We start from the raw sequence: 17,939 nt of genomic DNA, 5'->3' as shown, positions 1-17,939 counted from the left end.
TCCTCACCTGCCTGCAGTCAGAGTCAATGTGTTTGCTACCTTTTACTGAACACTAAATACTCCAGAAGTGACTGCTAACACCGACCGTATGGAATCCTTCTTCAAGAGCATTCACCTTCTTAGTCTTACTGAGTAGGGCCGGGCGCTAGTTGATCGGGAAATTAGTAACCCTGGGAGGAGAACTCCGCTCCACCAGAGAAGTTTACAGAGTTTTGCCTACTACATGCTCCATTGAGAACGCGGCGTTCAGGCAAAACTACGACTCCATGGCGGAGCGGAGTCAGCCGGCCCCTCCACCGTCCCTAATTTAATTATTTTTTAAAAAGGCACTTACCTGCTGGGGCATCTATGGGCTGCCTCCTCCTCGCCATGGTGTCTCTCTCCCCCTCATCCACGCCATCCTCGCCCCCGCAGCTAAGGGCCTTTTTTAAAATAATTAAATTGGGAGAAATATGCCAGCTCCGCCCGGGCTTAGCAAATAGCAAGATTGAGATAGCACAGGCCATTTCCAGACTTCCCTATCATATGGTTCCTGGGGAAGGTGGCTTCCCCGTGGAGTTCTATAAATGGGCGGGTGGGACATAGTTTGACTCCCTGAACGACGCCTTTCCAGAGGGGCACCAGACAAGCTTCCTGGGCTCCATATCTAATGAGGTAGTGATAGAGGTCCTTCCCAAGCTGAGGAAGGACCCCCTCCTGTGTGGCAACTACAGGCCTATCTCCCTCCCCAATGGGTTCATAAAAATCCTCACCGGTGTATTGACGGTCAGTCTACCGAAGGTGATCCCTTCCTTGACACCACATGCAAATGGAGTTGATCCCTGACTGCTCCTCCAGGACCCTTCTCCGTGCCACCACTCATGCCCTCTGGAAATCCAAAGAACTATTGGATGAAGCACTTGCCCTGTCCCTCGATGCCAAGAAGTCGTTCAATAGGATCGAGTGGGTGTACCTCTTTGCCGCCTTTTGGCCTCAGGGATCAGTTTATCGCCAAGGTCGCTGGCTCTACGACTGCCCCATTGCACAGGTCCACTGCAGCGGCTTCTTGTCAGACCCTTTTCCAATCCATAGTGGTACACGACAGGCCTGCCTATTGTCACCCCTGCTGTTCCTGCTGGCTATGGAGCCCCTTGCGGCCACCATCAGTCAATCGCCACTCCTCACCGGCATATCTATGTCCGATGGGGCGTTCAGGATTTATTTGCATGAGGATGACATACTCCTCACCCTTATGGACTTCCAGCCTTCCCTACTAGCTATGCTGGACATCATAGCTGGCTTTACAGTCCTGTGAGAGTACTGGGTGAACATAGATAAAAGTAAGGCACTACCCCTATCGCGTGTGACCATAAGGGAGGCGATCCATGGCTATCCCTTTTATTGGACATCATCGCATCTCAGGTACCTAGGGATCTTGGCTAATAGAGGCATGGACCATATGGTAGCAGATAATTTGAACCCCCTCATAGCTCACATGAAGCTGGACTTTGAAAAGTGGGCCCATCTAGGCATATCTATGTTTGTGAAGGTGCCAGCAATAGGAACGGTCACACTCCTGCAGTTTACCTGTGCCCTTGGTATTTTACCTCTCTTGGTTCCCTTGTCAATGTAGTGTTCAGTGGACTTGGGTATCCTCTCGCCCCAACCTGGTCTACACCAAACCTCTGGCATGCCGCTCGTGAGGAGGCCTAGGTCTACTATCAGTAGAACAATACACCCTGGCCCTTCAACGCTTTCAGATGGCCTATATGCTCCCTAGGGCCCCGGAACAACCACCACAGTGGGTGTTGGCAGAATGCTCGCTATTGCCGTGTCTGCATGGACTTCACCCTCTGTGCAAGGGATCCATGCCTCAGTTGCACTCAGGCAACCCGATGCAGCAGGCCATGATGAAATCCTGGAATAGAGTGCATTGTTTCCTAGTAGTAGACTCCCTACTTCATGTGCACACACCCCTATTGGGCAATTCTTTCCTGTGCATTGGTGGAGAGGTCCTTAACTGGGAACAGTGGCAAGAGACAGGCATACACTGCCTAGATGCCTTGTCCAGGTCATTGCCGAGAGGACCCTCAAATCCTTTGAGAAGCTACTCGTGAAGTTCAGTCTCCCACCACAGCAGTAGTGGCTGCATCTCCAATTGCAGCACTTTGTTCTGCGCAGCCTGAGAGAGTGGCCGTGGGTTCTGCTGGCCTCACCGGTAATCTCCTACTTTAGGACGAGGGGTCGCTCATGGGGGGTCATGTCAGGACTCTGTGGTTTAATTCACCAAATGTCAAACCCGGCTGCAGAGGGAATACAAGGACGGCGACTGAGCAGAGCTTTTGCATATGGCTGGGTTCAAACTGGAATGGCATGGTGAGAAAAAAAACGATGGATGTAGGCCCAGATCTCTGTACTGGGGTGAATATATGACATTGTTCTGCATTCTGTCCATCGACTGTTGTTTTTGCATTTGTCACCCGAGTGGGACGGGTATGCTCAGACGTGAGTCCCGTGCTCTCCATGCCTCTGGGATCAAGCTATCCTGGCTGAAGTGGGGTGAAACCCCGAAACCGGTCCTAGGATGCTTGGTTCCAGTCCAGGGAGCACCTGGCTTGGCAGTTCGGGCTGGACTGTTCCCATGAGGCACAGGTTCAACACTGATTTGCCTATGGCTGGGTTCAAACTGGAATGGCATGGTGAGCAAAAAAACGATGGATGTAGGCCCAGATCTCTGTACTGGGGTGAATGTATGACATTGTTCTGCATTCTGTCCATCAACTGTTGTTTTTGCATTTGTCACCCCAAGTGGGACGGGTATGCTCAGACGTGAGTCCCGTGCTCTCCATGCCTCTGGAATCAAGCTATCCTGGCTGAAGAGGGGTGAAACCTCGAAACTGGTCCTAGGATGCTTGGTTCCAGTCCAGGGAGGGCCCGGCTGCAGAGGGAATACGAGGCTGGCGACTGAGCAGAGCTTTTGGAGGCACTAGACCAGGGGTCAACGGCGGCCCACTTAAATTCCACCACATTAAGACATTGCACTACTGCCACTGGACCCCTATTAAGTTACACACGGAAGGCTTGCTACCCCAAGCACGCTGCTGGAAGTGTCCGAATACCCAATGTGACCTCATGCACGACATATGTGAATGTCCCTCGATCTGGCCCTTCTGGTAGGCATTGGGGGCTACGTTGAGTGAGACCCTGCCTTTAAGAACCCCTCACCCTGACTCTGTTGCTTGACACAGGGGCATCCCCGGACCTCTACAGCACTCAATGATGACTTCTGCTCATGGACTTGGCAACAACCAAGATATGCATTCTCTGCCACTGGCATTCCCCCATTCTACTCTCACATGAGAAATGGCTGGCTGCAATTTATCAGGTGCAAAAACAACAGTTGATGGACAGAATGCAGAACAATGTCATACATTCACCCCAGTACAGAGATCTGGGCCTAAACCCATCGTTTTTTTGCTCACCATGCCATTCCAGTTTGAACCCAGCCATATGCAAATCAGTCTTGACCCTGTGCCTCATGGGATGGGTAAGCTCAGACGTGAGTCCCGTGCTCTCCATGCCTCTGGAATCAAGCTATCCTGGCTGAAGAGGGGTGAAACCCCAAAACCGGTCCTAGGATGCTTGGTTCCAGTCCAGGGAGCAGCTGGCTTGGCAGTTCGGGCTGGACTGTTCCCATGAGGCACAGGTTCAACACTGATTTGCATATGGCTGGGTTCAAACTGGAATGGCATGGTGAGCAAAAAAACGATGGATTTAGGCCCAGATCTCTGTACTGGGGTGAATGTATGACATTGTTCTGCATTCTGTCCATCAACTGTTGTTTTTCCATTTGTCACCCCGAGTGGGACGGGTATGCTCAGACGTGAGTCCCGTGCTCTCCATGCCTCTGGAATCAAGCTATCCTGGCTGAAGAGGGGTGAAAAACCGAAACTGGTCCTAGGATGCTTGGTTCCAGTCCAGGGAGGACCTGGCTTGGCAGTTCGGGCTGGACTGTTCCCATGAGGCACAGGTTCAACACTTATTTGCATATGGCTGGGTTCAAACTGGAATGGCATGGTGAGCAAAAAAACAATGCAGTTAGGCCCAGATCTCTGTACTGGGGTGAATGTATGACATTGTTCTTCATTCTGTCCATCAACTGTTGTTTTTGCAATTTATCAGGTGGCACAGCTCATGAACGCATCATCTACAACCTCCAGGACAGAGTGGAAATATTCCTCCAGACATGGGAACCCTTCTTCCAAGTACATGGTGCATTTAACCCGGGAGCGCCCCCCACCCCCGATGTTCCATCTGATGGCAGCGCCGAGAATAGCTCACAGTGGTGAAAGATATGTCACCAAACTCCCGGCACTCTTTTGCCCCTTCCATCCTCCCACCCCCCAATATTATCAGTCTTCCCCCTCAGAAACACATTCTACTATTCCTATTCATCCCACTCTTGCTACTTATTCTACTCACTCTATTTATTGCACTCATCCTATGAATGCCACCTACTCTACTCAATCCACTGATTGTAATTGCTCTAACTAACCTACTAGTTCTATTAGTCAAATCGACTGTCCAACGGCTTCATGACCTCTAGCAATATCAGTGACTCCCCTCCCCCCGCTGATTAGGGAATATGTGATCTACCTGTATGAAATGCTAACCATTGTCGATGTATAGAGAATATGAGGTCATTGACTGCAATGTATATAATGCATTATTCTCTCCCACCAAGCTGTTCCCTATCCCACTCCTCATTCTGTATTGTTTCTCTGTAACGCTACTTTGGTTTTACAATAAAGAATTGCAACACAAAAAAGAAATGGCTTATTAACACTCCCTTACCACCACAATGTCTGCAGCTTTTTTTGTGGCCCTCAAACAACATTGTGGGCTGGACACGCAAAAAGTAATCAACCATTAATCTAAAATCTTCAATGCAGCTTTGTTACTGTGACATTCAAGTCAGAATAAAATGTAAAGCAGAACGCCTAGTCAATTTAGCCTCTTTTTTCTTCAATTCTCAAGAGGGTCGGACTTGGAACAGCAACCAGCCCTGGCAGAATGGTGCTCGACCGGGCCTGCGAGGGGGGGAGGGGGAGGGTGCCGATAATGTAATGGTGCTGCAAAACCAGCCCACAGTCACAAAAACGCCCCTCATCTCTCCGGCCCACCGGGAAAACGCCCAGTGCCTGCTATGGCCAGTCCGGTCCTCATGTTTATATTCAAATTACTTTGGTACAGAGTTCAGTGTTTTGTGCAGTCCTCAATGTGAAGTAGTAAAATGATCTCACTATATTTAAATATAACTTTTTATAATAAGTTGAACAACGAAGGAAAACAATATTAGGGTTGGCGGACATGGATTTAAATGCACAGAGAACGTAATCTTATTGCGCAGGTCTGTGATCTCGTGGAATGAGCAAATGGAAAAATAATACACAAATAATAACACCTTGGTAATCAATCACAGGGTCAAAAATAACGGCCCAGATTCTGAAAACTGTCGCAGAATGCAGCGCAAACTCCAAAGAGGTTGCACTGTGTTGCATGGCAGGGATAGAGCACTCTGTTCACAGAGATATGGTACTCTCCTCCCCTCTCCCTAGCGCTGGCACTGATTTCAGCTGCCATGCGCTAGGCACACCATAATGCTATGGTGCATGCCTGAGTCTAGCATAGGTTTTGTACAGGAAAAGTACCCTTCCTGTACAAAATACTATGCTTAGACTCTAAAGCTTTTCCTGCTTTGTATGTATGCTGTACAATGCAGCACGCATGCAAAGTCAGAAAATAAAGGAGAAATGAAAACCTTTCTCCTCTTAATGCCTTCTTTACAGCAGTGGTATGTTTTGGTGCTAAATGCTGGGTACTATTGTTAGTAGATAGGGTTTAGCGTAAAAAAGCATGGGTGGTTGCATGGGAAAACCCATGTAGCTCCTCCTAGATGCAAAGTAATGCAAAGCAGCCTTTCGCTCTGCTTTGTGTTACTTTCCTATACAAACCAACGCGAACACCAATTACCATTGGTTTGTTAATCCCCAAAAGGTTAAAGGGGCATATTTACCAGTATGTCACGTGCAGCAGGGCAGGAGCCGCAAATGCAGCGCTGCGTTGAGTAAGAAGTAGAGAGCAGAAGAGCGACATATTTATAGAAATATGGCACTCTCCTCCCCCTTTCTTTTGCGCCGGCACTGAAATCAGCTGCTGTGTGCCAGGAAGACACTTTTGCTCTATAGTGCGGGCGTCTCCTTGAGTTAAGCACAGGTTTTGTACTGGAAGGATACCCTTACAGTACAAAATACTATCATTAGACTAATTTAAAAAAATGTTCCACTTTGCATGCGTCCTATACAGTGCAGCACACATACAACGTTGGAAAATAAAGGGAAAAAAAAGCATTTCACCTTCATAGTGCCTGGTTCTAGTGTGCACTATTTTCTGATGCTAAACCCTGTCTACTTTTTAAAGGAAATTCGGTTTAGGGTCCAAATTCTTGGGTGGTTGCATGGGAACGACCATGCATCACCCATGGTACCCCCTCTTGGTGCTAAGTAATGCAAAGCAGCGCTATGCACTGGTTTGCGTTGGGAAACATCGTTTACATCGCATTCTTTACAACGCGATGCTGTTACATCGCGGTCGTTACAACGAACGCATGTAACCACGCGATGCCATTACAACGCAAGTCTTTACATCGACTTGCGCTAGATGGCGTGCTAACATTACAAATAGTGTAGTTTACTATCCCAACACCTTCCCTACTGAAAAGTGGACTGGAGTTGGAATAGTAAATTACGCTTTTCTAATGTTAGCACGCCATCTAGCGCAAGTCGATGTAAAGACTTGCGTTGTAATGGCATCGCGTGGTTACATGCGTTTGTTGTAACGACCGCGATGTAACTGCACGCGTTGTAATGACTCGCGTTGTTACGTCATACATCCGTTTGCGTTACTTTCATCTTATTTCCAGCGCTAAACAAGTTTAGCACTAGAACAAAACTCGGAAAAGAAGATTTTGTACTAATTTGTGCCACTTGTGTGATGCAAACACAGTGTAAAATCTTAGTAAATCGGCCCCTTAGTTTCGGATTAACATTATAAAAGTAATGCTAAAACCTTGTGAATTCTGGTCCAAAGTGTTTGAGAAAAGTGGAGGAATTAAGTGGAACCTTTTGAAGAGAACAAAACATTCACTCTTCTGACCTAACATGACTCCAATTTTGAAGCAAGAACAAGAGGTTACCACTCGCATTCGCACATTGAGACATGTGATGTTATTTAATAAAATCTTGTGATGTCCTTCTCCTAATCACACAAAAAAACTTAGGGCCTGCTCAAGACATTCCACAGCACACACGTTATAGACGGTAGCTCCATGCAATGTTCTGTTGTCCTTTTTTCTTCAGGTACTGCATGGGAATCATGCTAAACCCAATTCTAGGCTTATAAACATACCTAGTTTTTTCTCTTTCCTAAAATATTCCTGAAATAAAAATGGTAAGCACAAGTCAGGTAAGCTACCACAATTTCCCTACTCAATGCAAGTCTTTCAAACACTAAATCACCCTCTTGAGGCTTGTGAAGGGCATCTCCAAATCTAACTATGTGAGAAGCAGACCCACTATGCTGGTGCATTCTTGCACAAACATGCACTGGGTTAACAGCACACAATCAACGAGGAGCCTTGACCATTGTGAGAGCTTCTACAATTATCTGCTAGCTTGTGTATCATTATCTTCACCTCCCCTATCTTCACCACCCCTTTAACCTACGCTACAGTAAAACTCTGAGAGCAAAAAGTACCCAGCAGTGAGAGTCAAGATCAATGTGAGGTTCAGAAGAAAAGTTTATTGTGTCATTGGTAAAATATAAGGCAGTTCACCGGACTAAAGGTGGAAGGGAGGGCTGTCCACAGAAGCTCAAGTATAAAGTTAGATATGGGTTATATATGTGTATTTACATATATATAGTTATATATATGTATACGTGTGTGCATCCATATAAATAGTAACACCAGGCTTCAATGAACTTGACTAAAATCTAGTGACTCAGCATTTTTTTAAAATCTACTGTGCATATAATTGTAAACAGGATGCAATACTGTGTTATGCGTGATCATGTCTCAATAAGAACCTACGCACATTACTGCTCCACATGAAAAATTATCCAATTTGGATTCTTCCGCTAATATAAAATTATAAGCTGTATAGTGTTGTGCAGCTCTTGAAAGCTTATTCAGAGCCATATCAATAAAATAAAAACAGGTCATTGTTTGGACGGTGGGGAGTTAGACCATCCTGACCATTTAAGTCTCACAAGTAATAGCCACACCTTTTATTTTTAAAGCATTTAGAAATCTAAATGTCATTTATGCTGGACAAACATTATTATTATTATCATTAGTCATCAGTCAAACCTAATCTACTAGCTTCAAAGTGAACCCTAACACAAAAGTCTATGATAAATATGATACAAAGGATCCTGTTCACAAAGGTCTTATTCCAGAGGTAGGGTCGGGAGTAATTGAAACACCTTCATCTGTATATCTCTGGGTGGGAAATGGGCAACAAGATGACTAGCGGTACATTTAAATAAGTCATAAAGTATAACAGAAATGTTAAATTCACCTGTTCACCACTGAGACTCAGACAGACAGAAATCATGTAATTCTGTAAATTATGACTTGATATTTTCTTTATATCACAGTTTTTCGTATATGAGAGGCAGTAAAGGATGTGTTCCAGAAGCGAAATTGAAAGGCACTGAATTTATTCGGCACAGACAGTGGATTTCTGAATATCTTTGAAAGACCTGACAGTAACATGGATATTGAAATATGCATGTACCGTTTCACTTATGCAAATGTTTTAAATAAATTGATTATACATGTGAGAAAATGCCCTTTTTGTGAGGCTGCCTCTATTTTTGCTGAATTTTATTGCTAGTTTTTAGACTCTGCACACTTGGGCACTGTTGTCCAGTGTTCTAGCCCCCTTAAATATGTAGATATTGGCTAATATCTGTTTTACTTATTTAACTTTCTTTAAAGGAAATAGTATTTAGTACAGAGCATTCACCCATGGCATAAAAAGTTAAAGCCATTTGTGAACTGTAGCACTTTGTGTGTCATCCACTAGTGTGACAAGGGAACCATGGCTTCAGGCATATCAGTGTAGCTTGACTGCTGTGTAGCTCAACTTGTCAAAATATCCCTTTTTACAGGAGAAAGACCTAATCTTAAATATTTTGGAAGCCACCTCTAGATAGGCCTTGGAGTCCACAAATTAGGGGGCATGATATTTAAAAATGGTATATGAAAAAAATGTAATGTAACCAGCCCCCAAAATCTTTTTTCACTGTGGAAGGCTCTGACTGCCCTATAAGAAAACTAGAATACAGATTAAAATATTGTTTCTGTATCTCATTGTAGGTGACAAGATTGAAGAATAATTCAAACACTCTTTCTAACATTTCTTAAAAGGCCAATTCAATGGTGAAGTTGATATTTTGATAAAAATTTAGGAAAGTAGCTTTTAAAAAGCTACATTTTTCCTGCCTGAACCTCCTTGAGGCTAATTTACATTAGCTCTCCAGCAACTGTCAATCAAGTTCCTAACATTAATGAGGTGTGAAAACTGCTTCCAAAGCAGGGTCAATGGTCTGGGAGTGGGAAGGTTTTGTTTCTTCCAGTGCCAGAAAGACCAGTTGCTGTGGGGCCTGGAACTAAATGCCAGTTGATACCTGTTGATACCTGGAAAAGCCCAGCTTTATTGTTCATAGTCAGGCTCAGGACAGGAATGGATGAAACCAAGGTTAATGGGAGCCCTTGCGTTGGGACTCCTATTGATCTTGGTTTGATCCATTCCTGTCGCTGTCACTAGGCCCAACCACACAAGCGTTTTTATCAGCACAAGTGGGGCAAGGCTGGGTGTCAGGAATTGTTTGGATTGCTGCTGGTTCCAGAAGATTCCATCACAGAAATGTGGGGAAAATAATTGATGTCAGGTAAAGTTTGTGAGATTTCTTCCACCCAGGTGTGCAGAATGATGGTGCACCCTTTAGTTGGGGGTTGGGGTTAGGGTACAACCATGTCCATGGTGGGGAGCACCCACCCCTATATATTTTTTAATTACTTTCCCAGGAGTCTAGTGGGCTTTCTGCCCCCCTCCCGGGTGGGCAGATGAAAGGTTTTTACCCCATCTGCCCCCCAGGAGGGGCACAAAAACTGTTGTCCCATTTACTGGGTGTAGGGGCATAGCTATACTCAGGCTGGGCAGCACCCATTCTCTATATTTTAAAAAAACCTTAGTCCTCGTGGGTTTTTGGCCTCCTGGGGGAAGGATTGGGGAAAAGTATCCCAATCTGCCCTCATGTGGGTTAGAAAGACAGTTGTCCCATTTAGTTAGGGTGGGGCTTGGCCTTGCCCATGATGGGCACCCCTACCTCTATATTATTATTTAGATTTTTAAATCCCTGGCATCTAGTGGGCTTTCTGCCCATTGGTGGGTATATGAGGGGTAATTGCCCCCATTTGCCTCCATGGGGGGCAAAAAGACTGTTTCCCTATTTTCTTGGCGTGGGGGACATCCAACATTCCCGTCATCACCTGAGGTGTCCCTCAAGGCCCAGTCCTCTTACTAACACTCTTCCACATATACATGGAACCCCTCTTTGCAATTCTTAGACGAGCTAACATTGCTTACCACCTCTATGTGGATGACCCCAGCTTACATCGAAATATCATCTTTAAATGACATACACCGGGCTAATGCCACACTCAAAAAAGTTCAAAACTGTCTATCGCACAACCACCTCAAAGTCAATCAAGAAAAGACTATAATTCTTGCCCTGTCAAACAGTCACCACAGGTCCAAGAATGGCTAAACAACCTGGACTTTCGGAACTGCAAGCGAACTCTGGTTAACTCTGCCAAATCTCTGAGGATCACCCTTGACTCTAGTTTGAATATGCACATCTATATAAGATCCACCACGAAAGGTGCTTTTTATAGCCTAAAACAAAAATCATCAATTCCTCCCACCAATTGACCTAAAAACTGCTATGCAAGTTCTAGTTTTATCCAGACTTGACTACGGGAATGCCACCCTCACAGGCGCTCAGAAAACACACCTCACCCCGCACCCTTGAACCACTTTAAATGCAGCAGCAAGGATGGTCACCAAGGCAAAGTAATATGATCTCATCTCCCCCTCAATGAAAAACTTGAAGTGGCTACCAATCAAAGCAAGCTACTGCTTAAAAATGCCAGTCTCACCCACAAAGCTCTACACACTAGTAATCCAGAGTCCCTTGCATCTAAAATCAGAAAAGCAAGCTAAACAAGAAATATAAGGCACTGTGTCGCATCCTCCCCAAAACCATAAACAACAAGCCCCATCTCACTCTTTTTCAGGCTTTATGTCTACAATGTGGAACCCTTTCCCAAGAGACAACTAAAATATCTCCTAAATTGACACCGTAACCTTCTGGGAAATTACTACTAGCACACCCTGAAAACAACACCTCGTTATTTACCTGTCACTTCCAAGATCTTTTCAATAATTCACCACTCCACACCACTAATTTGTTGTATTGTGAGTCACTGAGAATGACTCCACTCTTGATACTTCAATTATACTTTATTGTGATTGACTGTAAATCTGTCATGATGATGATGTAAAGTGCTCCGATACCATCGGGTCTTGCCAGCTCTATATAAAACTTGTTAACTATATAAAAAAATAAAATAATACATTGCTTTATTTCAGGAAGACTTTCAAGAAGGCTTCTGTGCTGAAGCACTTGCTTCCATGCTGACTGCTGCTGTTCAATGCAGCTCATGCATTGTCATAGAAGATGGGCTACTTTGCCTCTCGATGCTCATCCCTTTGTTATGCGGAATCAGACATAAAAAAGCAAAATGTTGTTAATGATGATAAATGGCGCTGTAAACACCAAGAGCCTGATTCATAAAGGTAAACTGAGACGAAAGTCTAACTTTACAACTTTCTGCATTTACAAAGCGCATTTACGAGGAGTAAAGTTAGACTTTTGTCTCAGTTACACTTAATTTTTTGGTCTTAAGTAAGTTTAACTGAGACCAAAACTGAGACAAAAGTCTAACTTTACTCCTCGTAAATGCCCTTTTTGACTACCGAAAGTCGTAAAGTTAGACTTTCATCTCAGTTTACAATTGTAAATTGAGCCCTAAATACCTTACTTGTGGGATGATCTAAAATGTGAATTGCACTTTTAGCAAAGCAACAGCTGAATGTGGATAATCTATTGTCTCAATCTGTGCATGTCATTCTGAGGACGGATTAAAAGTGAATAGTACGCTGGCACCAGAGATTGGAAATTAGCCAATGATTTACTTCAGGGAGTTGATTTGGACAGTATTGTAAGTCAGGGAAGTTGCTTTGTAAATGTATCTTCATCTTGTTGTAATACTAAGTCAATATAGGGAAATTATGACTTCAGCGATACACTCATATTGAAAGGTGCCAATAAATACATGAACCAGGCTCTGGTTGTTCTTCTTGCTGTGCTTCATGAGAGTTCTGAGAAATTTGGCCGCAGCATGACTCCAGCAGCTTCCAGATTTCCTGATCTTTCATCATTAGTTTTGATCCAATATCAATGTTCCAACATTAGAAGTTACCTCTTATTTGAGCACTTAGCACCAGGGCCTGCAATAAAATAAGAGCGAAGTCTAGCATACACATAAAATTATTCCGGCAAAATAATAAAGAGGGTAGTCATCGAGTTCCACTATTTAAGTAAGGATACAAAATGTTTTTTCATTAGGATGTCATTTCAATAAGAACAAATTAGAGACAAATTAAGAGGTTGTACGTTGCAACATTGTTCTCAAACATCTAATTATATAAGAAACGAATCCATAATAATTACACTAGAATTGTAACAAAAATCATCCAATGGCGTTTGTAAACTATTCACCCATTCCTCAAATTAAATATCTGAAATAAACTAAATAAATATGCATGAAACACAATCTATATATTTGCTGTGTAGATAACTCTAGGTTGAAGGGTAAGTAAACAAACTGTTACAAAATCTGGAAAACTATCCAAATGCCATTGTAAGCTGTTTGCCTTTTCTTCTCTCTCTCCCTTGCTATGTTTATCAAAATGTTCCTGCCTCCCTGGCAACTGACTATGACACAGATAGCGATACACATGCTGAACCATACATGACTACAATCAATAACACATATTAGCATGTCTTTTGGATGAACACAACATGATACCTTCCCTTCAGTTTAGTCAACAGTCATTACCTCAATGGTCACTGAAAACACACCCTCTTCAGCTCTAATAACATCATAATCATGCCAGTTAGGTTAATTAAAGTTTGCTTAGATACCTTCACATGAGCACTGATTGACATCCTAAGTGCACTACTAAAATGCTGCATGGTGTCAATCACTGTATAAAAGACCTTAATGATCTCTTAGATAAGAAAATTAAGGTAGTCTAAAAATATTTCTCATCTTCCAAGCCATATAAAACTTCTTGGGTGAAGCAAAAAGACTCCACTCTAAGGAATAGTTGACAGAGTGGTCCAACCAGCCTCCAATCAGTTCCTCCGACAATATGACAGAATGACAATACGACTGAGCTAACCTTTAAGAAAACAAGGTACAAGGTGAGTCAGTAGGCATTCTCAGTAGACACAAGTAAAAGGGGAACACAGAAAGGCATAGCCACCCAGCCTCATGTGAAGAACTAGAACCGATTGGGCCTGGCGGCGCAGGGTACGCCTTAATCTCCTGGGTTCTCCGTCTTAGCTACACAGAGACACGGGGGACACTCTGTCGGCGTAAAAGATCAGATTTTATTAGCTGCAGCTAGTACAGTTGTCCTAGAAGTACACACGGTATGTTCTCAGGAGACTGCCACTTCACTCCACGGCGCACAATCTTATATAGTACATAGGTGACATATTCATTAACTAAGAACACACCTAAAACACATAAAAAGAACCAATAAGAAAGGTTGGAAAACAGAACAGAACCAATAGGAAAGGTTTGAAAATAAAGTATCGAGTAACTCGAAGAAGCCTCTCCTCCAACTGTGTTTGTCACCCCTCCTCACAAACTAATTCATTAACAGGTTTGTAACCGATTCGCAGGTGGCGAGATACGTTTGTGTGTTTTGGAGGACAGTTGTGAAACAAAAGAATACGAGCGGAGGACAGCAAAGGCCAGACGATAAGATTAAGTCGGAAGAGAATAGTGTGAACCAACAGATAGTAAAGACAGGGATTAGAAAAACCAGACAGGGATTAGTGTACTCGGCCAGTCCTAACACCAGCTTTGTAAACAGAGGCACAAGGCTATTTCGACACAATATTGCAGGGAAAGCAGAAAAGACTTCGATCGTCGTGCTGCCTGAGTGAGGGCAACACAAAATGGCGGCGGAGCACAAAATGGCGGGTCGATATGATCACGATCGAAAATCGAAGTTCCTCAGACCCTCCTTTTGCCAGAACTCAGGCAAGGTACAAAGACTCATGTTAATATGAGTCAATGTCGATGGCCATGAGGTCATCGAGCTGTTGCTGTAACATCATTCTAATATTCTCTGTTCTTTGTGATTTGGGTTTAGGGATGCACATAGTAGCACAAAGGTCGCAGATGGCGGGACCACAGTGCATACAAAGGCAACAAGAGAAAATGATGGCTAACACTATTCCAAGGAACGTCAATACCTTCCAACCCCATTTGGACAGTAGTCCCCAAAACCACTCGAATAATGACCAATCTCCTTCGTCCTGATGAATAGACTCAGAGATTATATGTAACTTAGAGATAGCTTGGTATACTGTCGGAGCGTCATTAGGTATGAAAATACAGCAACTTGACCCGATCAATTTGCACACTCCACCACGGTCCGCAAGAACAAAGTCTAAGGCAACTCGAATTTGTAAAGTCATAAGACGATCCGCCTGTAGTTCTGCTGTGATATTACTTAAGGCTCCTACAGTGATGTCTATAGTAGTTTCTATGACATGAACCAGTTGCCTTATATTTCTGCTGTTGGCCATTGGACCCCAGAAAGGAAGAACTCCTTTGAGGAAATCTCCTCCCTCTTGTCCTGCTGTGTCTTTGGAATCAATAATCCCTCTGCCATATCTATTTCGATGATGATTTGCAGAAGCGGTGTATGTAGGGGGAAGAAGGAAAGCTATATAACAGGTACCATAAAAACCATTTGGCAGCCACGTGTAAGCCCTATCGTGGCAGATAAAATACGTGCCTTGAAATGGTACTAGAGGCGGCGAGTTCTGAGAGGAGTAGACGTATGTGTGGGAACAGTTGTTTCCTTGTACGGTGTCAGTAGACTGACCATTTACTTGCAGACAGAAATTTCCCAGATGAGGAATAGTCCAGATCGGTGGAGATTTTCCTTGTTTAACCTTATCACTAAGGCTAGCAATATAATGGGTGACATTCCAGTTAGTGTACGCTTTTCTTTCGTCAACGGAAATCTTACTATTTTCCATGATTTTAGCCAGCGCTACCATTCCCTTTATCAATGAGCTGTGACTAAAATCTGGACCACCAATATATGAACTAATGGATCGTCTGAATTTGCTTTGATAGGCATTGGAGAAGATAACAAAATAAGCCCAAGCAGAACCCTCATAAGAAAACGGAAGAACTAAATACGGCATCCCTTTTTCTGTGGTATGTGGCATAAGTCCACACACCCAACAGTCAGTTGTATTGATCACTAATTGGTGTTGATGTAACAACTGGACAAATGAGTTATTGTAATATTCAGTTCTTCTTATAAGTTCATGTTGAGGAAGTGTATGAAATAGATGTGGAGAGACAGTAGAAGAAGACGAAGAGGTAGAAGGAGAGACAACTTTTCGCTGCAGAGCAATAACAATCCAATTTATACACGCCAAAAGAATACACAATAATATAATAATACATAAAGCTATACCACAACGACTGTACATTGATTTGTAATGTTTTTCCTTCATCTTATCTTTTCTCTCTCTTTCGCTTAATGTAGTCTCCATCTTTCTAAATGGATGCTCATGGCAATCTTCCTCAATCACTTAATTATGATTATCTGCCGTCCTATGACACTGCAAGTCCTGCAGGCCTATTGCCACTACTCAGGTCACTATTAAGACTCCTACCATGACCCTGCAACCGGGATAGAATACTACATAGGAGAGAGAAAATCTTAAGTGTTCTTTAGTCTAGGTCTTAGGTCATAGCGTTCTTTATCAGGTGCAGTTTGGTCTCGGAACAATGTTCGCGGATTTGTCGTATTCAAGCGATGATGTGGTGGTATTGCCTCTTGAAGAATGTCGTCGTCCTCTTTCTCAGACAATGTTCCATTCAGGCGTGCATCACTAAAAGGTACAAATCGTGGAACCTTCTCGCTCTCAGAGTCTCCAATACCCCTAGGGACCCACTGATCGAAGGGCACAGGCAAAGGAACCTTCTTGCAGTGCACGCTGTGAATCCAGTTCTTCTTTCCTTCGACTTTCACCGCTGTTCTCGTTGTAAGAAGGACCATTCGGGGCTCCTTCCACCTGGGCTCCAAATTTTTCATCCTTTGGAAATTCTTTATGCAAACCCAGTCACCTGGCTGGATTGAAGGACCTGGGTCTATGGAAACCTCCGGCAAAGCACTCTGAACCTGTTGATGGAGAACACGCAATTTAGTCATAAGGTCATGCAAGTAATCAATTAACATTGGATATGGCAAGTCTGAGTATTTCTTAGGGCGAGGGACTCCCCATATATTAGCTGGGCGTCCAAAAACCACTTTGTAAGGGCTAAGTACCAAACGAGAGTGTACTGCTGTTCTGATGGACAGAAGAGCTAATGGTAAAGCATCGGGCCAACTAAGGCCTGCACTAGCCTGCACTTTTGCTAGTTTGAATTTTAGTGTACCGTTGTAACATTCTACTAAACCCGCTGACTGTGGATGATTTGCTGCATGGAACTTTTGCTTGATACCAAGACCCGCACAACTTTTTGCATGACTTGGCCCACAAATTTGCTCCCATTGTCACTCCAGACAATGCGCGGCAAACCAAACCTGGGGAAAAATTATTTTAGTAGAACTTTGGCTGTGGATAAGGCTGTATTGTCTTTTAGAAGGTACGCTTCTATCCATCTAGAAAAGGCACACACTACTACCAGAACATATTTGAGGTTGTTGCATCTTTCCATATGAATGTAATCAATTTGCAACACCTCAAATGGATATGTCGGAGGAGCAAAATGACCTGCTGGAGTTGGAGTTCCCTTTCCAGGATTATACATTATGCAAATAATGCAATGTTTCACTACATTGTCTGCACACTTTGGGATCCCTTCATTTTGCCACACTGGAGCCAGAAGTTTGCATATACCTTTCGCACTTAGGTGGGCTGGACCATGCGCCATAGTAACTACTGGCAGTACATAAGCATTTGGTAACAGCCAACGTTGGTGCTCAGACAATTCCACCCAACATCCCATCTCATCCAACATTCCTGTACTTTCTTTCCACTTGCTCAATTCTTTCTCTGTAGCTTCTTCCTGAATCGACCTTACACTTTCTACTGTATTCTCATACATTCCTCTCTCTCTAACCCAGTTCGCAGGACCCGCAACATACATTCGACTTGTAGCATCTCTCGCTGTCTTTTTCGCTATTTCATCTGCAAATGCATTTCCTCGACCAACATCATCTGTAATCTTTTTGTGTGCACTACACTTCACAATTGCTATCCGGACAGGTAAAGAAAGTGACTCAAGAAGATCAGTCACCAACTGACCATGTTGTATTTTAGTGCCATGTGAAGTAAGGAATCCCCTTTCCTTCCATAAACGTCCAAAATTGAACACTACACCAAAAGCATATTGGCTGTCGGTGTACACGTTCACTCGTTTTCCTTTTGACAACACA

Source organism: Triturus cristatus, chromosome 8 (assembly GCF_964204655.1).
Source record: "Triturus cristatus chromosome 8, aTriCri1.1, whole genome shotgun sequence".
In the NCBI taxonomy this organism is placed as follows: Eukaryota; Metazoa; Chordata; class Amphibia; order Caudata; family Salamandridae; genus Triturus; species Triturus cristatus.
Note: the sequence above shows the minus strand (reverse complement) of the source record.